Source organism: Osmia lignaria, unplaced genomic scaffold, assembly GCF_051020975.1.
Source record: "Osmia lignaria lignaria isolate PbOS001 unplaced genomic scaffold, iyOsmLign1 scaffold0012, whole genome shotgun sequence".
Lineage (NCBI taxonomy): Eukaryota > Metazoa > Arthropoda > Insecta > Hymenoptera > Megachilidae > Osmia > Osmia lignaria.
The window spans coordinates 6,030,290-6,055,843 of NW_027478166.1; positions in this window are offsets into that span (position 1 = coordinate 6,030,290).

Sequence of the window (25,554 nt, forward strand, 5' to 3'; positions counted from 1 at the left end):
CCCTTTCTTTGAGATAACTCTGCACTATTGCGAGCTGCAAATGCCACTTCCAGCTTAGCTGTGCAGAGGAAGAACAACAAGAAGAAGAAGTATCTCGAAATATGTCCGTCAGGCCCGTTCCTTTGAGCTGAATCTGCAAATATCTCGGAAACGAAGCGAGCTATGGCAAAATGTTAAGAGACGTTTTTTGTAGAGAATTATGTTTCCTACAATTTATGTTCTATGATATTTTTTGATCAGAAGCGTAGTTTTCGAGATATATCGAGATATTTAAAAGTTCCGAAGCCGCACCAACATAATAGAGATACAGAAACACCGTGGCTCCTTTCTTTGAGATAACTCTGCACTAGTGCGAGCCGCAAATGCCACTTCCAGCTTAGCTGTGCAGAAGAAGAACAACAAGAAGAAGAAATATCTCGAAATATGTCCGTCAGGCCCCTTCCCTTGAGATAAATCTGCAAATATCTCGGAAACGAAGCGAGCTATGGCAAAATGTTAAGAGACCTTTTTTGTAGAGAATTAAGTTTCCTACTTTTTATGTTCTATGATATTTTTCGACCAGAGGCGTAGTTCTCGAGATATATCAAGATATTTAAAAGTTCCGAAGCCGCACCAACATAATAGAGATACAGAAACACCGTGGCCCCTTTCTTTGAGATAACTCTGCACGATTGCGAGCTGGAAATGCCACTTCCAGTTTAGCTGTGCAGAAGAAGAACAACAAGAAGAAGGAATATCTCGAAATATGTCCGTCAGGCCACTTCCCTTGAGATAAATCTGCAAATATCTCGGAAACGAAGCGAGCTATGGCAAAATGTTAAGAGACCTTTTTTGTAGAGAATTATGTTTCCTACTTTTTATGTTCGATGATATTTTTTGATCAGATGCGTAGTTCTCGAGATATATCAAGATATTTAAAAGTTCCGAAGCTGCACCAACATAATAGAGGTACAGAAACACCGTGGCCTCTTTCTTTGAGATAACTCTGCACTATTGCGAGCTGCAAATGCCACTTCGAGCTTAGCTGTGCAGAAGAAGAACAACAAGAAGAAGAAATATCTCGAAATATGTCCGTCAGACCCCTTCCCTTGAGATGAATCTGCAAATATCTCGGAAACGAAGCGAGCTATGGCAAAATGTTAAGAGACCTTTTTTGTAGAGAATAATGTTTCCTACAATTTACGTTCTATGATATTTTTTGATCAGAAGCGTAGTTTTCGAGATATATCGAGATATTTAAAAGTTCCGAAGCCGCACCAACATAATAGAGATACAGAAACACCGTGGCCCCTTTCTTTGAGATAACTCTGCACTATTGCGACCTGCAAATGCCACTTCCAGCTCAGCTGTGCAGAAGAAGAACAACAAGAAAAAGAAATATATCGAAATATGCCCGTCAGGCCCCTTCCCTTGAGATATATCTGCAAATATCTCGGAAACGAAGCGAGCTATGGCAAAATGTTAAGAGACCTTTTTTGTAAAGAATTATGCTTCCTACAATTTATGTTCTATGATATTTTTTGATCAGATGCGTAGTTCTCGAGATATATCAAGATATTTAAAAGTTCCGAAGCCGCACCAACATAATAGAGATACAGAAACACCGTGGCCCCTTTCTTTGAGATAACTCTGCACTATTGCGAGCTGCAAATGCCACTTCCAGCTTAGCTGTGCAGAAGAAGAACAACTAGAAGAAGAAATATCTCGAAATATGTCCGTCAGGTCCCTTCCCTTGAGATATATCTGCAAATATCTCGGAAACGAACAGAGCTACGGCAAAATGTTAAGAGACCTTTTTTGTAGAGAATTAAGTTTCCTACTTTTCATGTTCTATGATATTTTTTGATCAGATGCGTAGTTCTCGAGATATATCAAGATATTTAAAAGTTCCGAAGCCGCACCGACGTAATAGAGATACAGAAACACCGTGGCCCCTTTCTTTGAGATAACTCTGCACTATTGCGGGCTGTAAATGCCACTTCCAGCTTAGCTGTGCAGAAGAAGAACAACAAGAAGAAGAAATATCTCGAAATATGTCCATCAGGACCCTTCCCTTGAGATAAATCTGCAAATATCTCGGAAACGAAATGAGCTATGGCAAAATGTTAAGAGACCTTTTTTGTAGAGAATTATGTTTCCTACAATTTATGTTCTATGATATTTTTTGATCAGAAGCGTAGTTTTCGAGATATATCGAGATATGTAAAAGTTCCGAAGCCGCAACAACATAATAGAGATACAGAAACACCGTGGCCCCTTTCTTTGGGATAACTCTGCACTCTTGCGAGCTGCAAATGCCACTTCCAGCTTAGCTGTGCAGAAGAAGAACAACAAGAAGAAGAAATATCTCGAAATATGTCCGTCAGGCCACTTCCCTTGAGATAAATCTGCAAATATCTCGGAAACGAAGCGAGCTATGGCAAAATGTTAAGAGACCTTTTTTGTAGAGAATTAAGTTTCCTACTTTTTATGTTCGATGATATTTTTTGATCAGATGCGTAGTTCTCGAGATATATCAAGATATTTAAAAGTTCCGAAGCTGCACCAACATAATAGAGGTACAGAAACACCGTGGCCTCTTTCTTTGAGATAACTCTGCACTATTGCGAGCTGCAAATGCCACTTCGAGCTTAGCTGTGCAGAAGAAGAACAACAAGAAGAAGAAATATCTCGAAATATGTCCGTCAGGCCCCTTCCCTTGAGATATATCTGCAAATATCTCGGAAACGAAGAGAGCTACGGCAAAATGTTAAGAGACCTTTTTTGTAGAGAATTAAGTTTCCTACTTTTCATGTTCTATGATATTTTTTGATCAGAAGCGTAGTTTTCGAGATATATCGAGATATTTAAAAGTTCCGAAGCCGCACCAACATAATAGAGATACAGAAACACCGTGGCTCCTTTCTTTGAGATAACTCTGCACTAGTGCGAGCCGCAAATGCCACTTCCAGCTTAGCTGTGCAGAAGAAGAACAACAAGAAGAAGAAATATCTCGAAATATGTCCGTCAGGCCCCTTCCCTTGAGATAAATCTGCAAATATCTCGGAAACGAAGCGAGCTATGGCAAAATGTTAAGAGACCTTTTTTGTAGAGAATTAAGTTTCCTACTTTTTATGTTCTACGATATTTTTCGATCAGAGGCGTAGTTCTCGAGATATATCAAGATATTTAAAAGTTCCGAAGCCGCACCAACATAATAGAGATACAGAAACACCGTGGCCCCTTTCTTTGAGATAACTCTGCACGATTGCGAGCTGGAAATGCCACTTCCAGTTTAGCTGTGCAGAAGAAGAACAACAAGAAGAAGGAATATCTCGAAATATGTCCATCAGGCCACTTCCCTTGAGATAAATCTGCAAATATCTCGGAAACGAAGCGAGCTATGGCAAAATGTTAAGAGACCTTTTTTGTAGAGAATTATGTTTCCTACTTTTTATGTTCGATGATATTTTTTGATCAGATGCGTAGTTCTCGAGATATATCAAGATATTTAAAAGTTCCGAAGCTGCACCAACATAATAGAGGTACAGAAACACCGTGGCCTCTTTCTTTGAGATAACTCTGCACTATTGCGAGCTGCAAATGCCACTTCGAGCTTAGCTGTGCAGAAGAAGAACAACAAGAAGAAGAAATATCTCGAAATATGTCCGTCAGACCCCTTCCCTTGAGATGAATCTGCAAATATCTCGGAAACGAAGCGAGCTGTGGCAAAATGTTAAGAGACCTTTTTTGTAGAGAATAATGTTTCCTACAATTTACGTTCTATGATATTTTTTGATCAGAAGCGTAGTTTTCGAGGTATATCGAGATATTTAAAAGTTCCGAAGCCGCACCAACATAATAGAGATACAGAAACACCGTGGCCCCTTTCTTTGAGATAACTCTGCACTAGTGCGAGCCGCAAATGCCACTTCCAGCTTAGCTGTGCAGAAGAAGAACAACAAGAAGAAGAAATATCTCGAAATATGTCCGTCAGGCCCCTTCCCTTGAGATAAATATGCAAATATCTCGGAAACGAACAGAGCTACGGCAAAATGTTAAGAGACCTTTTTTGTAGAGAATTAAGTTTCCTACTTTTCATGTTCTATGATATTTTTTGATCAGATGCGTAGTTCTCGAGATATATCAAGATATTTAAAAGCTCCGAAGCCGCACCAACATAATAGAGATACAGAAACACCGTGGCCCCTTTCTTTGAGATATCTCTGCACTATTGCGAGCTGCAAATGCCACTTCCAGCTTAGCTGTGCAGAAGAAGAACAACAAGAAGAAGAAATATCTCGAAATATGTCCGTCAGGCCCCTTCCCTTGAGATAAATCTGCAAATATCTCGGAAACGAAGCGAGCTATGGCAAAATGTTAAGAGACCTTTTTTGTACAGAATTATGTTTCCTACTTTTTACGTTCTATGATATTTTTTGATCAGACGCGTAGTTCTCGAGATATATCAAGATATTTAAAAGTTCCGAAGCCGCACCAACATAATAGAGATACAGAAACACCGTGGCCCCTTTCTTTGAGATATCTCTGCACTATTGCGAGCTGCAAATGCCACTTCCAGCTTAGCTGTGCAGAAGAAGAACAACAAGAAGAAGAAATATCTCGAAATATGTCCGTCAGGACCCTGCCCTTGAGATATATCTGCAAATATCTCGGAAACGAAGCGAGCTATGGCAAAATGTTGAGAGACCTTTTTTGTAGAGAATTATGTTTCCTACAATTTATGTTCTATGATATTTTTTGATCAGAAGCGTAGTTTTCGAGATATGTCGAGATATTTAAAAGTTCCGTAGCCGCACCAACATAATAGAGATACAGAAACACCGTGGCCCCTTTCTTTGAGATAACTCTGCACTAGTGCGAGCCGCAAATGCCACTTCCAGCTTAGCTGTGCAGAAGAAGAACAACAAAAAGAAGAAATATCTCGAAATATGTCCGTCAGGCCCCTTCCCTTGAGATAAATCTGCAAATATCTCGGAAACAAAGCGAGCTACGGCAAAATGTTAAGAGACCTTTTTTGTAGAAAATTAGGATTCCTACTTTTTATGTTCTATGATATTTTTTGATCAGATGCGTAGTTCTCGAGATATATCAAGATATTTAAAAGTTCCGAAGCCGCACCAACATAATAGAGATACAGAAACACCGTGGCCCCTTTCTTTGAGATAACTCTACACTATTGCGCGCTGCAAATGCCACTTCCAGCTTAGCTGTGCAGAAGAAGAACAACAAGAAGAAGAAATATCTCGAAATATGTCCGTCAGGCCCCTTCCCTCGAGATAAATCTGCAAATATCTCGGAAACGAAGCGAGCTATGGCAAAATGTTAAGAGACCTTTTTTGTAGAGAATTAAGTTTCCTACTTTTTATGTTCTATGATATTTTTTGATCAGATGCGTAGTTCTCGAGATATATCAAGATATTTAAAAGTTCCGAAGCCGCACCAACATAATAGAGATACAGAAACACCGTGGCCCCTTTCTTTGAGATAACTCTGCACTATTGCGCGCTGCAAATGCCACTTCCAGCTTAGCTGTGCAGAAGAAGAACAACAAGAAGAAGAAATATCTCGAAATATGTCCGTCAGGCCCCTTCCGTTGAGATAGATCTGCAAATATCTCGGAAACGAAGCGAGCTATGGCAAAATGTTAAGAGACCTTTTTTGTAGAGAATTAAGTTTCCTACTTTTTATGTTCTATGATATTTTTTGATCAGATGCGTAGTTCTCGAGATATATCAAGATATTTAAAAGTTCCGAAGCCGCACCAACATAATAGAGATACAGAAACACCGTGGCCCCTTTCTTTGAGGTAACTCTGCACTATTGCGAGCTGCAAATGCCACTTCCACCTTAGCTGTGCAGAAGAAGAACAACAAGAAGAAGAAATATCTCGAAATATGTCCGTCAGGCCCCTTCCCTTGAGATAAATCTGCAAATATCTCGGAAACCAAGCGAGCTATCGCAAAATGTTAAGAGACCTTATTTGTAGAGAATTAAGTTTCCTACTTTTTACGTTCTACGATATTTTTTGATCAGATGCGTAGTTCTCGAGATATATCAAGATATTTAAAAGTTCCGATGCCGCACCAACATAATAGAGATACAGAAACACCGTGGCCCCTTTCTTTGAGATAACTCTTCACTATTGCGAGCTGTAAATGCCACTTCCAGCTTAGCTGTGCAGAAGAAGAACAACAAGAAGAAGAAATATCTGGAAATATGTCCGTCAGGCCCCTTCCCTTGAGATAAATCTGCAAATATCTCGGAAACGAAGCGAGCTACGGCAAAATGTTAAGAGACCTTTTTTGTAGAAAATTAGGATTCCTACTTTTTATGTTCTATGATATTTTTTGATCAGATGCGTAGTTCTCGAGATATATCCTGATATTTAAAAGTTCCGAAGCGGCACCAACATAATAGAGATACAGAAACACCGTGGCCCCTTTCTTTGAGGTAACTCTGCACTATTGCGAGCTGCAAATGCCACTTCCAGCTTAGCTGTGCAGAAGAAGAACAACAAGAAGAAGAAATATCTCGAAATATGTCCGTCAGGCCCCTTCCCTTGAGATAAATCTGCAAATATCTCGGAAACGAAGCGAGCTATGGCAAAATGTTAAGAGACCTTATTTGTAGAGATTTAAGTTTCCTACTTTTTATGTTCTACGATATTTTTTGATCAGATGCGTAGTTCTCGAGATATATCAAGATATTTAAAAGTTCCGATGCCGCACCAACATAATAGAGATACAGAAACACCGTGGCCCCTTTCTTTGAGATAACTCTGCACTATTGCGAGCTGCAAATGCCACTTCCAGCTTAGCTGTGCAGAAGAAGAACAACAAGAAGAAGAAATATCTGGAAATATGTCCGTCAGGCCCCTTCCCTTGAGATAATTCTGCAAATATCTCGGAAACGAAGCGAGCTACGGCAAAATGTTAAGAGACCTTTTTTGTAGAAAATTAGGATTCCTACTTTTTATGTTCTATGATATTTTTTAAACAGATGCGTAGTTCTCGAGATATATCAAGATATTTAAAAGTTCCGAAGCCGCACCAACATAATAGAGATACAGAAACACCGTGGCCCCTTTCTTTGAGATAACTCTGCACTACTGCGAGCTGCAAATGCCACTTCCAGCTTAGCTGTGCAGAAGAAGAACAACAAGAAGAAGAAATATCTCGAAATATGTCCGTCAGGCCCCTTCCCTTGAGATAAATCTGCAAATATCTCGGAAACCAAGCGAGCTATGGCAAAATGTTTAGAGACCTTATTTGTAGAGAATTAAGTTTCCTACTTTTTATGTTCTACGATATTTTTTGATCAGATGCGTAGTTCTCGAGATATATCAAGATATTTAAAAGTTCCGAAGCCGCACCAACATAATAGAGATACAGAAACACCGTGGCCCCTTTCTTTGAGATAACTCTGCACTATTGCGAGCTGCAAATGCCACTTCCAGCTTAGCTGTGCAGAAGAAGAACAACAAGAAGAAGAAATATCTCGAAATATGTCCGTCAGGCCCCTTCCCTTGAGATAAATCTGCAAATATCTCGGAAACGAAGCGAGCTATGGCAAAATGTTAATAGACCATTTTTGTAGAGAATTATGTTTCCTACAATTTACGTTCTCTGATATTTTTTGATCAGAAGCGTAGTTTTCGAGATATATCGAGATATTTAAAAGTTCCGAAGCCGCACCAACATAATAGAGATACAGAAACACCGTGGCCCCTTTCTTTGAGATAACTCTGCACTATTGCGACCTGCAAATGCCACTTCCAGCTTAGCTGTGCAGAAGAGGAACAACAAGAAGAAGAAATATCTCGGAATATGTCCGTCAGGTCCCTTCCCTTGAGCTAAATCTGCAAATATCTCGGAAACGATGCCAGCTATGGGAAAATGTTAAGAGACCTTTTTTGTACAGAATTATGTTTCCTACTTTTTACGTTCTATGATATTTTTTGATCAGACGCGTAGTTCTCGAGATATATCAAGATATTTAAAAGTTCCGAAGCCGCACCAACATAATAGAGATACAGAAACACCGTGGCCCCTTTCTTTGAGATATCTCTGCACTATTGCGAGCTGCAAATGCCACTTCCAGCTTAGCTGTGCAGAAGAAGAACAACAAGAAGAAGAAATATCTCGAAATATGTCCGTCAGGACCCTGCCCTTGAGATATATCTGCAAATATCTCGGAAACGAAGCGAGCTATGGCAAAATGTTGAGAGACCTTTTTTGTAGAGAATTATGTTTCCTACAATTTATGTTCTATGATATTTTTTGATCAGAAGCGTAGTTTTCGAGATATGTCGAGATATTTAAAAGTTCCGTAGCCGCACCAACATAATAGAGATACAGAAACACCGTGGCCCCTTTCTTTGAGATAACTCTGCACTAGTGCGAGCCGCAAATGCCACTTCCAGCTTAGCTGTGCAGAAGAAGAACAACAAAAAGAAGAAATATCTCGAAATATGTCCGTCAGGCCCCTTCCCTTGAGATAAATCTGCAAATATCTCGGAAACAAAGCGAGCTACGGCAAAATGTTAAGAGACCTTTTTTGTAGAAAATTAGGATTCCTACTTTTTATGTTCTATGATATTTTTTGATCAGATGCGTAGTTCTCGAGATATATCCTGATATTTAAAAGTTCCGAAGCGGCACCAACATAATAGAGATACAGAAACACCGTGGCCCCTTTCTTTGAGGTAACTCTGCACTATTGCGAGCTGCAAATGCCACTTCCAGCTTAGCTGTGCAGAAGAAGAACAACAAGAAGAAGAAATATCTCGAAATATGTCCGTCAGGCCCCTTCCCTTGAGATAAATCTGTAAATATCTCGGAAACGAAGCGAGCTACGGCAAAATGTTAAGAGACCTTTTTTGTAGAAAATTAGGATTCCTACTTTTTATGTTCTATGATATTTTTTGATCAGATGCGTAGTTCTCGAGATATATCCTGATATTTAAAAGTTCCGAAGCGGCACCAACATAATAGAGATACAGAAACACCGTGGCCCCTTTCTTTGAGGTAACTCTGCACTATTGCGAGCTGCAAATGCCACTTCCAGCTTAGCTGTGCAGAAGAAGAACAACAAGAAGAAGAAATATCTGGAAATATGTCCGTCAGGCCCCTTCCCTTGAGATAATTCTGCAAATATCTCGGAAACGAAGCGAGCTACGGCAAAATGTTAAGAGACCTTTTTTGTAGAAAATTAGGATTCCTACTTTTTATGTTCTATGATATTTTTTAAACAGATGCGTAGTTCTCGAGATATATCAAGATATTTAAAAGTTCCGAAGCCGCACCAACATAATAGAGATACAGAAACACCGTGGCCCCTTTCTTTGAGATAACTCTGCACTACTGCGAGCTGCAAATGCCACTTCCAGCTTAGCTGTGCAGAAGAAGAACAACAAGAAGAAGAAATATCTCGAAATATGTCCGTCAGGCCCCTTCCCTTGAGATAAATCTGCAAATATCTCGGAAACCAAGCGAGCTATGGCAAAATGTTTAGAGACCTTATTTGTAGAGAATTAAGTTTCCTACTTTTTATGTTCTACGATATTTTTTGATCAGATGCGTAGTTCTCGAGATATATCAAGATATTTAAAAGTTCCGAAGCCGCACCAACATAATAGAGATACAGAAACACCGTGGCCCCTTTCTTTGAGATAACTCTGCACTATTGCGAGCTGCAAATGCCACTTCCAGCTTAGCTGTGCAGAAGAAGAACAACAAGAAGAAGAAATATCTCGAAATATGTCCGTCAGGCCCCTTCCCTTGAGATAAATCTGCAAATATCTCGGAAACGAAGCGAGCTATGGCAAAATGTTAATAGACCATTTTTGTAGAGAATTATGTTTCCTACAATTTACGTTCTCTGATATTTTTTGATCAGAAGCGTAGTTTTCGAGATATATCGAGATATTTAAAAGTTCCGAAGCCGCACCAACATAATAGAGATACAGAAACACCGTGGCCCCTTTCTTTGAGATAACTCTGCACTATTGCGACCTGCAAATGCCACTTCCAGCTTAGCTGTGCAGAAGAGGAACAACAAGAAGAAGAAATATCTCGGAATATGTCCGTCAGGTCCCTTCCCTTGAGCTAAATCTGCAAATATCTCGGAAACGATGCCAGCTATGGGAAAATGTTAAGAGACCTTTTTTGTACAGAATTATGTTTCCTACTTTTTACGTTCTATGATATTTTTTGATCAGACGCGTAGTTCTCGAGATATATCAAGATATTTAAAAGTTCCGAAGCCGCACCAACATAATAGAGATACAGAAACACCGTGGCCCCTTTCTTTGAGATATCTCTGCACTATTGCGAGCTGCAAATGCCACTTCCAGCTTAGCTGTGCAGAAGAAGAACAACAAGAAGAAGAAATATCTCGAAATATGTCCGTCAGGACCCTGCCCTTGAGATATATCTGCAAATATCTCGGAAACGAAGCGAGCTATGGCAAAATGTTGAGAGACCTTTTTTGTAGAGAATTATGTTTCCTACAATTTATGTTCTATGATATTTTTTGATCAGAAGCGTAGTTTTCGAGATATGTCGAGATATTTAAAAGTTCCGTAGCCGCACCAACATAATAGAGATACAGAAACACCGTGGCCCCTTTCTTTGAGATAACTCTGCACTAGTGCGAGCCGCAAATGCCACTTCCAGCTTAGCTGTGCAGAAGAAGAACAACAAAAAGAAGAAATATCTCGAAATATGTCCGTCAGGCCCCTTCCCTTGAGATAAATCTGCAAATATCTCGGAAACAAAGCGAGCTACGGCAAAATGTTAAGAGACCTTTTTTGTAGAAAATTAGGATTCCTACTTTTTATGTTCTATGATATTTTTTGATCAGATGCGTAGTTCTCGAGATATATCCTGATATTTAAAAGTTCCGAAGCGGCACCAACATAATAGAGATACAGAAACACCGTGGCCCCTTTCTTTGAGGTAACTCTGCACTATTGCGAGCTGCAAATGCCACTTCCAGCTTAGCTGTGCAGAAGAAGAACAACAAGAAGAAGAAATATCTCGAAATATGTCCGTCAGGCCCCTTCCCTTGAGATAAATCTGTAAATATCTCGGAAACGAAGCGAGCTACGGCAAAATGTTAAGAGACCTTTTTTGTAGAAAATTAGGATTCCTACTTTTTATGTTCTATGATATTTTTTGATCAGATGCGTAGTTCTCGAGATATATCCTGATATTTAAAAGTTCCGAAGCGGCACCAACATAATAGAGATACAGAAACACCGTGGCCCCTTTCTTTGAGGTAACTCTGCACTATTGCGAGCTGCAAATGCCACTTCCAGCTTAGCTGTGCAGAAGAAGAACAACAAGAAGAAGAAATATCTCGAAATATGTCCGTCAGGCCCCTTCCCTTGAGATAAATCTGCAAATATCTCGGAAACGAAGCGAGCTATGGCAAAATGTTAAGAGACCTTATTTGTAGAGATTTAAGTTTCCTACTTTTTATGTTCTACGATATTTTTTGATCAGATGCGTAGTTCTCGAGATATATCAAGATATTTAAAAGTTCCGATGCCGCACCAACATAATAGAGATACAGAAACACCGTGGCCCCTTTCTTTGAGATAACTCTGCACTATTGCGAGCTGCAAATGCCACTTCCAGCTTAGCTGTGCAGAAGAAGAACAACAAGAAGAAGAAATATCTGGAAATATGTCCGTCAGGCCCCTTCCCTTGGGATAATTCTGCAAATATCTCGGAAACGAAGCGAGCTACGGCAAAATGTTAAGAGACCTTTTTTGTAGAAAATTAGGATTCCTACTTTTTATGTTCTATGATATTTTTTAAACAGATGCGTAGTTCTCGAGATATATCAAGATATTTAAAAGTTCCGAAGCCGCACCAACATAATAGAGATACAGAAACACCGTGGCCCCTTTCTTTGAGATAACTCTGCACTACTGCGAGCTGCAAATGCCACTTCCAGCTTAGCTGTGCAGAAGAAGAACAACAAGAAGAAGAAATATCTCGAAATATGTCCGTCAGGCCCCTTCCCTTGAGATAAATCTGCAAATATCTCGGAAACCAAGCGAGCTATGGCAAAATGTTTAGAGACCTTATTTGTAGAGAATTAAGTTTCCTACTTTTTATGTTCTACGATATTTTTTGATCAGATGCGTAGTTCTCGAGATATATCAAGATATTTAAAAGTTCCGAAGCCGCACCAACATAATAGAGATACAGAAACACCGTGGCCCCTTTCTTTGAGATAACTCTGCACTATTGCGAGCTGCAAATGCCACTTCCAGCTTAGCTGTGCAGAAGAAGAACAACAAGAAGAAGAAATATCTCGAAATATGTCCGTCAGGCCCCTTCCCTTGAGATAAATCTGCAAATATCTCGGAAACGAAGCGAGCTATGGCAAAATGTTAATAGACCATTTTTGTAGAGAATTATGTTTCCTACAATTTACGTTCTCTGATATTTTTTGATCAGAAGCGTAGTATTCGAGATATATCGAGATATTTAAAAGTTCCGAAGCCGCACCAACATAATAGAGATACAGAAACACCGTGGCCCCTTTCTTTGAGATAACTCTGCACTATTGCGACCTGCAAATGCCACTTCCAGCTTAGCTGTGCAGAAGAGGAACAACAAGAAGAAGAAATATCTCGGAATATGTCCGTCAGGTCCCTTCCCTTGAGCTAAATCTGCAAATATCTCGGAAACGATGCCAGCTATGGGAAAATGTTAAGAGACCTTTTTTGTAGAGAATTAAGTTTCCTACTTTTTATGTTCTATGATATTTTTTGATCAGATGCGTAGTTCTCGAGATATATCAAGATATTTAAAAGCTCCGAAGCTGCACCAACATAATAGAGGTACAGAAACACCGTGGCCCCTTTCTTTGAGATAACTCTGCACTATTGCGCGCTGCAAATGCCACTTCCAGCTTAGCTGTGCAGAAGAAGAACAACAAGAAGAAGAAATATCTCGAAATATGTCCGTCAGGCCCCTTCCCTTGAGATAGATCTGCAAATATCTCGGAAACGAAGCGAGCTATGGCAAAATGTTAAGAGACCTTTTTTGTAGAGAATTAAGTTTCCTACTTTTTATGTTCTATGATATTTTTTGATCAGATGCGTAGTTCTCGAGATATATCAAGATATTTAAAAGTTCCGAAGCCGCACCAACATAATAGAGATACAGAAACACCGTGGCCCCTTTCTTTGAGGTAACTCTGCACTATTGCGAGCTGCAAATGCCACTTCCAGCTTAGCTGTGCAGAAGAAGAACAACAAGAAGAAGAAATATCTCGAAATATGTCCGTCAGGCCCCTTCCCTTGAGATAAATCTGCAAATATCTCGGAAACCAAGCGAGCTATCGCAAAATGTTAAGAGACCTTATTTGTAGACAATTAAGTTTCCTACTTTTTACGTTCTACGATATTTTTTGATCAGATGCGTAGTTCTCGAGATATATCAAGATATTTAAAAGTTCCGAAGCCGCACCAACATAATAGAGATACAGAAACACCGTGGCCCCTTTCTTTGAGATAACTCTGCACTATTGCGAGCTGCAAATGCCACTTCCAGCTTAGCTGTGCAGAAGAAGAACAACAAGAAGAAGAAATATCTGGAAATATGTCCGTCAGGCCCCTTCCCTTGAGATAAATCTGCAAATATCTCGGAAACGAAGCGAGCTACGGCAAAATGTTAAGAGACCTTTTTTGTAGAAAATTAGGATTCCTACTTTTTATGTTCTATGATATTTTTTGATCAGATGCGTAGTTCTCGAGATATATCCTGATATTTAAAAGTTCCGAAGCGGCACCAACATAATAGAGATACAGAAACACCGTGGCCCCTTTCTTTGAGGTAACTCTGCACTATTGCGAGCTGCAAATGCCACTTCCAGCTTAGCTGTGCAGAAGAAGAACAACAAGAAGAAGAAATATCTCGAAATATGTCCGTCAGGCCCCTTCCCTTGAGATAAATCTGCAAATATCTCGGAAACCAAGCGAGCTATTGCAAAATGTTTAGAGACCTTATTTGTAGAGAATTAAGTTTCCCACTTTTTATGTTCTACGATATTTTTTGATCAGATGCGTAGTTCTCGAGATATATCAAGATATTTAAAAGTTCCGAAGCCGCACCAACATAATAGAGATACAGAAACACCGTGGCCCCTTTCTTTGAGATAACTCTGCACTATTGCGAGCTGCAAATGCCACTTCCAGCTTAGCTGTGCAGAAGAAGAACAACAAGAAGAAGAAATATCTCGAAATATGTCCGTCAGGCCCCTTCCCTTGAGATAAATCTGCAAATATCTCGGAAACGAAGCGAGCTATGGCAAAATGTTAATAGACCATTTTTGTAGAGAATTATGTTTCCTACAATTTACGTTCTCTGATATTTTTTGATCAGAAGCGTAGTTTTCGAGATATATCGAGATATTTAAAAGTTCCGAAGCCGCACCAACATAATAGAGATACAGAAACACCGTGGCCCCTTTCTTTGAGATAACTCTGCACTATTGCGACCTGCAAATGCCACTTCCAGCTTAGCTGTGCAGAAGAGGAACAACAAGAAGAAGAAATATCTCGGAATATGTCCGTCAGGTCCCTTCCCTTGAGCTAAATCTGCAAATATCTCGGAAACGATGCCAGCTATGGGAAAATGTTAAGAGACCTTTTTTGTAGAAAATTAAGTTTCCTACTTTTTATGTTCTATGATATTTTTTGATCAGATGCGTAGTTCTCGAGATATATCAAGATATTAAAAGCTCCGAAGCTGCACCAACATAATAGAGGTACAGAAACACCGTGGCCCCTTTCTTTGAGATAACTCTGCACTATTGCGAGCTGCAAATGCCACTTCCAGCTTAGCTGTGCAGAAGAAGAACAACAAGAATAAGAAATATTTCGAAATATGTCCGTCAGGCCCCTTCCCTTGAGATAAATCTGCAAATATCTCGGAAACGAAGCGAGCTATGGCAAAATGTTAATAGACCATTTTTGTAGAGAATTAAGTTTCCTACTTTTTATGTTCTATGATATTTTTTGATCAGATGCGTAGTTCTCGAGATATATCAAGATATTTAAAAGCTCCGAAGCTGCACCAACATAATAGAGGTACAGAAACACCGTGGCCCCTTTCTTTGAGATAACTCTGCACTATTGCGAGCTGCAAATGCCACTTCCAGCTTAGCTGTGCAGAAGAAGAACAACAAGAATAAGAAATATCTCGAAATATGTCCGTCAGGCCCCTTCCCTTGAGATATATCTGCAAATATCTCGGAAACGAACAGAGCTACGGCAAAATGTTAAGAGACCTTTTTTGTAGAGAATTAAGTTTCCTACTTTTCATGTTCTATGATATTTTTTGATCAGATGCGTAGTTCTCGAGATATATCAAGATATTTAAAAGTTCCGAAGCCGCACCAACGTAATAGAGATACAGAAACACCGTGGCCCCTTTCTTTGAGATAACTCTGCACTATTGCGGGCTGTAAATGCCACTTCCAGCTTAGCTGTGCAGAAGAAGAACAACAAGAAGAAGAAATATCTCGAAATATGTCCATCAGGACCCTTCCCTTGAGATAAATCTGCAAATATCTCGGAAACGAAATGAGCTATGGCAAAATGTTAAGAGACCTTTTTTGTAGAGAATTATGTTTCCTACAATTTATGTTCTATGATATTTTTTGATCAGAAGCGTAGTTTTCGAGATATATCGAGATATGTAAAAGTTCCGAAGCCGCAACAACATAATAGAGATACAGAAACACCGTGGCCCCTTTCTTTGGGATAACTCTGCACTCTTGCGAGCTGCAAATGCCACTTCCAGCTTAGCTGTGCAGAAGAAGAACAACAAGAAGAAGAAATATCTCGAAATATGTCCGTCAGGCCACTTCCCTTGAGATAAATCTGCAAATATCTCGGAAACGAAGCGAGCTATGGCAAAATGTTAAGAGACCTTTTTTGTAGAGAATTAAGTTTCCTACTTTTTATGTTCGATGATATTTTTTGATCAGATGCGTAGTTCTCGAGATATATCAAGATATTTAAAAGTTCCGAAGCTGCACCAACATAATAGAGGTACAGAAACACCGTGGCCTCTTTCTTTGAGATAACTCTGCACTATTGCGAGCTGCAAATGCCACTTCGAGCTTAGCTGTGCAGAAGAAGAACAACAAGAAGAAGAAATATCTCGAAATATGTCCGTCAGGCCCCTTCCCTTGAGATATATCTGCAAATATCTCGGAAACGAAGAGAGCTACGGCAAAATGTTAAGAGACCTTTTTTGTAGAGAATTAAGTTTCCTACTTTTCATGTTCTATGATATTTTTTGATCAGATGCGTAGTTCTCGAGATATATCAAGATATTTAAAAGTTCCGAAGCCGCACCAACATAATAGAGATACAGAAACACCGTGGCCCCTTTCTTTGAGATAACTCTGCACTATTGCGAGCTGTAAATGCCACTTCCAGCTTAGCTGTGCAGAAGAAGAACAACAAGAAGAAGAAATATCTCGAAATATGTCCGTCAGGCCCCTTCCCTTGAGATAAATCTGCAAATATCTCGGAAACGAAGCGAGCTATGGCAAAATGTTAAGAGACCTTTTTTGTACAGAATTATGTTTCCTACTTTTTACGTTCTATGATATTTTTTGATCAGACGCGTAGTTCTCGAGATATATCAAGATATTTAAAAGTTCCGAAGCCGCACCAACATAATAGAGATACAGAAACACCGTGGCCCCTTTCTTTGCGATAACTCTGCACTATTGCGAGCTGCAAATGCCACTTCCAGCTTAGCTGTGCAGAAGAAGAACAACAAGAAGAAGAAATATCTCGAAATATGTCCGTCAGGCCCCTTCCCTTGAGATAAATCTGCAAATATCTCGGAAACCAAGCGAGCTATGGCAAAATGTTTAGAGACCTTATTTGTAGAGAATTAAGTTTCCTACTTTTTATGTTCTACGATATTTTTTGATCAGATGCGTAGTTCTCGAGATATATCAAGATATTTAAAAGTTCCGAAGCCGCACCAACGTAATAGAGATACAGAAACACCGTGGCCCCTTTCTTTGAGATAACTCTGCACTATTGCGGGCTGTAAATGCCACTTCCAGCTTAGCTGTGCAGAAGAAGAACAACAAGAAGAAGAAATATCTCGAAATATGTCCATCAGGACCCTTCCCTTGAGATAAATCTGCAAATATCTCGGAAACGAAATGAGCTATGGCAAAATGTTAAGAGACCTTTTTTGTAGAGAATTATGTTTCCTACAATTTACGTTCTATGATATTTTTTGATCAGAAGCGTAGTTTTCGAGATATATCGAGATATGTAAAAGTTCCGAAGCCGCAACAACATAATAGAGATACAGAAACACCGTGGCCCCTTTCTTTGCGATAACTCTGCACTATTGCGAGCTGCAAATGCCACTTCCAGCTTAGCTGTGCAGAAGAAGAACAACAAGAAGAAGAAATATCTCGAAATATGTCCGTCAGGCCCCTTCCCTTGAGATAAATCTGCAAATATCTCGGAAACCAAGCGAGCTATGGCAAAATGTTTAGAGACCTTATTTGTAGAGAATTAAGTTTCCTACTTTTTATGTTCTACGATATTTTTTGATCAGATGCGTAGTTCTCGAGATATATCAAGATATTTAAAAGTTCCGAAGCCGCACCAACATAATAGAGATACAGAAACACCGTGGCCCCTTTCTTTGAGATAACTCTGCACTATTGCGAGCTGCAAATGCCACTTCCAGCTTAGCTGTGCAGAAGAAGAACAACAAGAATAAGAAATATTTCGAAATATGTCCGTCAGGCCCCTTCCCTTGAGATAAATCTGCAAATATCTCGGAAACGAAGCGAGCTATGGCAAAATGTTAATAGACCATTTTTGTAGAGAATTAAGTTTCCTACTTTTTATGTTCTATGATATTTTTTGATCAGATGCGTAGTTCTCGAGATATATCAAGATATTTAAAAGCTCCGAAGCTGCACCAACATAATAGAGGTACAGAAACACCGTGGCCCCTTTCTTTGAGATAACTCTGCACTATTGCGAGCTGCAAATGCCACTTCCAGCTTAGCTGTGCAGAAGAAGAACAACAAGAATCAGAAATATCTCGAAATATGTCCGTCAGGCCCCTTCCCTTGAGATATATCTGCAAATATCTCGGAAACGAACAGAGCTACGGCAAAATGTTAAGAGACCTTTTTTGTAGAGAATTAAGTTTCCTACTTTTCATGTTCTATGATATTTTTTGATCAGATGCGTAGTTCTCGAGATATATCAAGATATTTAAAAGTTCCGAAGCCGCACCAACGTAATAGAGATACAGAAACACCGTGGCCCCTTTCTTTGAGATAACTCTGCACTATTGCGGGCTGTAAATGCCACTTCCAGCTTAGCTGTGCAGAAGAAGAACAACAAGAAGAAGAAATATCTCGAAATATGTCCATCAGGACCCTTCCCTTGAGATAAATCTGCAAATATCTCGGAAACGAAATGAGCTATGGCAAAATGTTAAGAGACCTTTTTTGTAGAGAATTATGTTTCCTACAATTTATGTTCTATGATATTTTTTGATCAGAAGCGTAGTTTTCGAGATATATCGAGATATGTAAAAGTTCCGAAGCCGCAACAACATAATACAGATACAGAAACACCGTGGCCCCTTTCTTTGGGATAACTCTGCACTCTTGCGAGCTGCAAATGCCACTTCCAGCTTAGCTGTGCAGAAGAAGAACAACAAGAAGAAGAAATATCTCGAAATATGTCCGTCAGGCCACTTCCCTTGAGATAAATCTGCAAATATCTCGGAAACGAAGCGAGCTATGGCAAAATGTTAAGAGACCTTTTTTGTAGAGAATTAAGTTTCCTACTTTTTATGTTCGATGATATTTTTTGATCAGATGCGTAGTTCTCGAGATATATCAAGATATTTAAAAGTTCCGAAGCTGCACCAACATAATAGAGGTACAGAAACACCGTGGCCTCTTTCTTTGAGATAACTCTGCACTATTGCGAGCTGCAAATGCCACTTCGAGCTTAGCTGTGCAGAAGAAGAACAACAAGAAGAAGAAATATCTCGAAATATGTCCGTCAGGCCCCTTCCCTTGAGATATATCTGCAAATATCTCGGAAACGAAGAGAGCTACGGCAAAATGTTAAGAGACCTTTTTTGTAGAGAATTAAGTTTCCTACTTTTCATGTTCTATGATATTTTTTGATCAGATGCGTAGTTCTCGAGATATATCAAGATATTTAAAAGTTCCGAAGCCGCACCAACATAATAGAGATACAGAAACACCGTGGCCCCTTTCTTTGAGATAACTCTGCACTATTGCGAGCTGTAAATGCCACTTCCAGCTTAGCTGTGCAGAAGAAGAACAACAAGAAGAAGAAATATCTCGAAATATGTCCGTCAGGCCCCTTCCCTTGAGATAAATCTGCAAATATCTCGGAAACGAAGCGAGCTATGGCAAAATGTTAAGAGACCTTTTTTGTACAGAATTATGTTTCCTACTTTTTACGTTCTATGATATTTTTTGATCAGACGCGTAGTTCTCGAGATATATCAAGATATTTAAAAGTTCCGAAGCCGCACCAACATAATAGAGATACAGAAACACCGTGGCCCCTTTCTTTGCGATAACTCTGCACTATTGCGAGCTGCAAATGCCACTTCCAGCTTAGCTGTGCAGAAGAAGAACAACAAGAAGAAGAAATATCTCGAAATATGTCCGTCAGGACCCTTCCCTTGAGATAAATCTGCAAATATCTCGGAAACCAAGCGAGCTATGGCAAAATGTTTAGAGACCTTATTTGTAGAGAATTAAGTTTCCTACTTTTTATGTTCTACGATATTTTTTGATCAGATGCGTAGTTCTCGAGATATATCAAGATATTTAAAAGTTCCGAAGCCGCACCAACGTAATAGAGATACAGAAACACCGTGGCCCCTTTCTTTGAGATAACTCTGCACTATTGCGGGCTGTAAATGCCACTTCCAGCTTAGCTGTGCAGAAGAAGAACAACAAGAAGAAGAAATATCTCGAAATATGTCCATCAGGACCCTTCCCTTGAGATAAATCTGCAAATATCTCGGAAACGAAATGAGCTATGGCAAAATGTTAAGAGACCTTTTTTGTAGAGAATTATGTTTCCTACAATTTACGTTCTATGATATTTTTTGATCAGAAGCGTAGTTTTCGAGATATATCGAGATATGTAAAAGTTCCGAAGCCGCAACAACATAATAGAGATACAGAAACACCGTGGCCCCTTTCTTTGCGATAACTCTGCACTATTGCGAGCTGCAAATGCCACTTCCAGCTTAGCTGTGCAGAAGAAGAACAACAAGAAGAAGAAATATCTCGAAATATGTCCGTCAGGCCCCTTCCCTTGAGATAAATCTGCAAATATCTCGGAAACCAAGCGAGCTATGGCAAAATGTTTAGAGACCTTATTTGTAGAGAATTAAGTTTCCTACTTTTTATGTTCTACGATATTTTTTGATCAGATGCGTAGTTCTCGAGATATATCAAGATATTTAAAAGTTCCGAAGCCGCACCAACATAATAGAGATACAGAAACACCGTGGCCCCTTTCTTTGAGATAACTCTGCACTATTGCGAGCTGCAAATGCCACTTCCAGCTTAGCTGTGCAGAAGAAGAACAACAAGAATAAGAAATATTTCGAAATATGTCCGTCAGGCCCCTTCCCTTGAGATAAATCTGCAAATATCTCGGAAACGAAGCGAGCTATGGCAAAATGTTAATAGACCATTTTTGTAGAGAATTAAGTTTCCTACTTTTTATGTTCTATGATATTTTTTGATCAGATGCGTAGTTCTCGAGATATATCAAGATATTTAAAAGCTCCGAAGCTGCACCAACATAATAGAGGTACAGAAACACCGTGGCCCCTTTCTTTGAGATAACTCTGCACTATTGCGAGCTGCAAATGCCACTTCCAGCTTAGCTGTGCAGAAGAAGAACAACAAGAATAAGAAATATCTCGAAATATGTCCGTCAGGCCCCTTCCCTTGAGATATATCTGCAAATATCTCGGAAACGAACAGAGCTACGGCAAAATGTTAAGAGACCTTTTTTGTAGAGAATTAAGTTTCCTACTTTTCATGTTCTATGATATTTTTTGATCAGATGCGTAGTTCTCGAGATATATCAAGATATTTAAAAGTTCCGAAGCCGCACCAACGTAATAGAGATACAGAAACACCGTGGCCCCTTTCTTTGAGATAACTCTGCACTATTGCGGGCTGTAAATGCCACTTCCAGCTTAGCTGTGCAGAAGAAGAACAACAAGAAGAAGAAATATCTCGAAATATGTCCATCAGGACCCTTCCCTTGAGATAAATCTGCAAATATCTCGGAAACGAAATGAGCTATGGCAAAATGTTAAGAGACCTTTTTTGTAGAGAATTATGTTTCCTACAATTTATGTTCTATGATATTTTTTGATCAGAAGCGTAGTTTTCGAGATATATCGAGATATGTAAAAGTTCCGAAGCCGCAACAACATAATAGAGATACAGAAACACCGTGGCCCCTTTCTTTGGGATAACTCTGCACTCTTGCGAGCTGCAAATGCCACTTCCAGCTTAGCTGTGCAGAAGAAGAACAACAAGAAGAAGAAATATCTCGAAATATGTCCGTCAGGCCACTTCCCTTGAGATAAATCTGCAAATATCTCGGAAACGAAGCGAGCTATGGCAAAATGTTAAGAGACCTTTTTTGTAGAGAATTAAGTTTCCTACTTTTTATGTTCGATGATATTTTTTGATCAGATGCGTAGTTCTCGAGATATATCAAGATATTTAAAAGTTCCGAAGCTGCACCAACATAATAGAGGTACAGAAACACCGTGGCCTCTTTCTTTGAGATAACTCTGCACTATTGCGAGCTGCAAATGCCACTTCGAGCTTAGCTGTGCAGAAGAAGAACAACAAGAAGAAGAAATATCTCGAAATATGTCCGTCAGGCCCCTTCCCTTGAGATATATCTGCAAATATCTCGGAAACGAAGAGAGCTACGGCAAAATGTTAAGAGACCTTTTTTGTAGAGAATTAAGTTTCCTACTTTTCATGTTCTATGATATTTTTTGATCAGATGCGTAGTTCTCGAGATATATCAAGATATTTAAAAGTTCCGAAGCCGCACCAACATAATAGAGATACAGAAACACCGTGGCCCCTTTCTTTGAGATAACTCTGCACTATTGCGAGCTGTAAATGCCACTTCCAGCTTAGCTGTGCAGAAGAAGAACAACAAGAAGAAGAAATATCTCGAAATATGTCCGTCAGGCCCCTTCCCTTGAGATAAATCTGCAAATATCTCGGAAACGAAGCGAGCTATGGCAAAATGTTAAGAGACCTTTTTTGTACAGAATTATGTTTCCTACTTTTTACGTTCTATGATATTTTTTGATCAGACGCGTAGTTCTCGAGATATATCAAGATATTTAAAAGTTCCGAAGCCGCACCAACATAATAGAGATACAGAAACACCGTGGCCCCTTTCTTTGCGATAACTCTGCACTATTGCGAGCTGCAAATGCCACTTCCAGCTTAGCTGTGCAGAAGAAGAACAACAAGAAGAAGAAATATCTCGAAATATGTCCGTCAGGCCCCTTCCCTTGAGATAAATCTGCAAATATCTCGGAAACCAAGCGAGCTATGGCAAAATGTTTAGAGACCTTATTTGTAGAGAATTAAGTTTCCTACTTTTTATGTTCTACGATATTTTTTGATCAGATGCGTAGTTCTCGAGATATATCAAGATATTTAAAAGTTCCGAAGCCGCACCAACGTAATAGAGATACAGAAACACCGTGGCCCCTTTCTTTGAGATAACTCTGCACTATTGCGGGCTGTAAATGCCACTTCCAGCTTAGCTGTGCAGAAGAAGAACAACAAGAAGAAGAAATATCTCGAAATATGTCCATCAGGACCCTTCCCTTGAGATAAATCTGCAAATATCTCGGAAACGAAATGAGCTATGGCAAAATGTTAAGAGACCTTTTTTGTAGAGAATTATGTTTCCTACAATTTACGTTCTATGATATTTTTTGATCAGAAGCGTAGTTTTCGAGATATATCGAGATATGTAAAAGTTCCGAAGCCGCAACAACATAATAGAGATACAGAAACACCGTGGCCCCTTTCTTTGCGATAACTCTGCACTATTGCGAGCTGCAAATGCCACTTCCAGCTTAGCTGTGCAGAAGAAGAACAACAAGAAGAAGAAATATCTCGAAATATGTCCGTCAGGCCCCTTCCCTTGAGATAAATCTGCAAATATCTCGGAAACCAAGCGAGCTATGGCAAAATGTTTAGAGACCTTATTTGTAGAGAATTAAGTTTCCTACTTTTTATGTTCTACGATATTTTTTGATCAGATGCGTAGTTCTCGAGATATATCAAGATATTTAAAAGTTCCGAAGCCGCACCAACATAATAGAGATACAGAAACACCGTGGCCCCTTTCTTTGAGATAACTCTGCACTATTGCGAGCTGTAAATGCCACTTCCAGCTTAGCTGTGCAGAAGAAGAACAACAAGAAGAAGAAATATCTCGAAATATGTCCGTCAGGCCCCTTCCCTTGAGATAAATCTGCAAATATCTCGGAAACGAAGCGAGCTATGGCAAAATGTTAAGAGACCTTTTTTGTACAGAATTATGTTTCCTACTTTTTACGTTCTATGATATTTTTTGATCAGACGCGTAGTTCTCGAGATATATCAGGATATTTAAAAGTTCCGAAGCCGCACCAACATAATAGAGATACAGAAACACCGTGGCCCCTTTCTTTGCGATAACTCTGCACTATTGCGAGCTGCAAATGCCACTTCCAGCTTAGCTGTGCAGAAGAGGAACAACAAGAAGAAGAAATATCTCGAAATATGTCCGTCAGGCCCCTTCCCTTGAGATAAATCTGCAAATATCTCGGAAACCAAGCGAGCTATGGCAAAATGTTTAGAGACCTTATTTGTAGAGAATTAAGTTTCCTACTTTTTATGTTCTACGATATTTTTTGATCAGATGCGTAGTTCTCGAGATATATCAAGATATTTAAAAGTTCCGAAGCCGCACCAACATAATAGAGATACAGAAACACCGTGGCCCCTTTCTTTGAGATAACTCTGCACTATTGCGAGCTGCAAATGCCACTTCCAGCTTAGCTGTGCAGAAGAAGAACAACAAGAATAAGAAATATTTCGAAATATGTCCGTCAGGCCCCTTCCCTTGAGATAAATCTGCAAATATCTCGGAAACGAAGCGAGCTATGGCAAAATGTTAATAGACCATTTTTGTAGAGAATTAAGTTTCCTACTTTTTATGTTCTATGATATTTTTTGATCAGATGCGTAGTTCTCGAGATATATCAAGATATTTAAAAGCTCCGAAGCTGCACCAACATAATAGAGGTACAGAAACACCGTGGCCCCTTTCTTTGAGATAACTCTGCACTATTGCGAGCTGCAAATGCCACTTCCAGCTTAGCTGTGCAGAAGAAGAACAACAAGAATAAGAAATATTTCGAAATATGTCCGTCAGGCCCCTTCCCTTGAGATAAATCTGCAAATATCTCGGAAACGAAGCGAGCTACGGCAAAATGTTAAGAGACCTTTTTTGTAGAAAATTAGGTTTCCTACTTTTTATGTTCTATGATATTTTTTGATCAGATGCGTAGTTCTCGAGATATATCAAGATATTTAAAAGTTCCGAAGCCGCACCAACATAATAGAGATACAGAAACACCGTGGCCCCTTTCTCTGAGATAACTCTGCACTATTGCGAGCTGCAAATGCCACTTCCAGCTTAGCTGTGCAGAAGAAGAACAACTAGAAGAAGAAATATCTCGAAATATGTCCGTCAGGCCCCTTCCCTTGAGATATATCTGCAAATATCTCGGAAACGAACAGAGCTACGGCAAAATGTTAAGAGACCTTTTTTGTAGAGAATTAAGTTTCCTACTTTTCATGTTCTATGATATTTTTTGATCAGATGCGTAGTTCTCGAGATATATCAAGATATTTAAAAGTTCCGAAGCCGCACCAACGTAATAGAGATACAGAAACACCGTGGCCCCTTTCTTTGAGATAACTCTGCACTATTGCGGGCTGTAAATGCCACTTCCAGCTTAGCTGTGCAGAAGAAGAACAACAAGAAGAAGAAATATCTCGAAATATGTCCATCAGGACCCTTCCCTTGAGATAAATCTGCAAATATCTCGGAAACGAAATGAGCTATGGCAAAATGTTAAGAGACCTTTTTTGTAGAGAATTATGTTTCCTACAATTTATGTTCTATGATATTTTTTGATCAGAAGCGTAGTTTTCGAGATATATCGAGATATGTAAAAGTTCCGAAGCCGCAACAACATAATAGAGATACAGAAACACCGTGGCCCCTTTCTTTGGGATAACTCTGCACTCTTGCGAGCTGCAAATGCCACTTCCAGCTTAGCTGTGCAGAAGAAGAACAACAAGAAGAAGAAATATCTCGAAATATGTCCGTCAGGCCAC